The following is a 682-nucleotide window of genomic DNA, read 5'->3' as shown; positions in this document are numbered from 1 at the left end:
ACAATCTATAAAACTCTCTTTGTTCCCTAACAGACCTCTTTACCTAGACTCAACACTTCCCAATCAACTTAATGTTTTAATCTCTTAAATACCCTCCAAAGACATCCCTTGGTCATCTAGCTCTATAAATGTATATTAATAAATTCATGATACAGCTCAACTATTGCCTGCATGCCTTAGATAGTTCCTAAATGTAGGATTTATCTGCTCGTATGCTGGTAAATATTTAACAAGCATCGATGGGTAACCAAAGAGAAAGCCCAGAGTTGTAGGATTGGACACTTCCTGTGGTGCAAATACTCCAACCATAGTCCATTTCAAGATATCTGCATCACAGAATTAAAGAGATGGATTAACACATGTTGCACAGTATTTTCACAATCCAGATATAAAGTAGAAATAACATTTGGAGCATAGATAATAGAAAGATGTCAAATAATGAGGAAGTTATGAGCTTCGAATGTTATTGTTATGTGCCATCGAGTCGTTTGTGACTCATAGTGACCCTACGTTCAGGAGCCCTAAATGCCATTCTATCCTGTGCCAATCTCGCTGTCTCAAACACATTCATTCCCACCACTCCACTCACAGAATCGATCCATCTCCTCGAGGGTCTTCCTCTCCTGCGCCGTCCCTCCACTCTCCCAAACATGATGTCCCTCTCCAAGGACCAGTCCCTCCT

The sequence above is a fragment of the Elephantulus edwardii genome, unplaced genomic scaffold, assembly GCF_000299155.1.
Source record: "Elephantulus edwardii isolate Elephantulus edwardi_28Jun2011 unplaced genomic scaffold, EleEdw1.0 scaffold00039, whole genome shotgun sequence".
NCBI lineage: Eukaryota > Metazoa > Chordata > Mammalia > Macroscelidea > Macroscelididae > Elephantulus > Elephantulus edwardii.
This window is presented reverse-complemented; position numbering follows the sequence as displayed.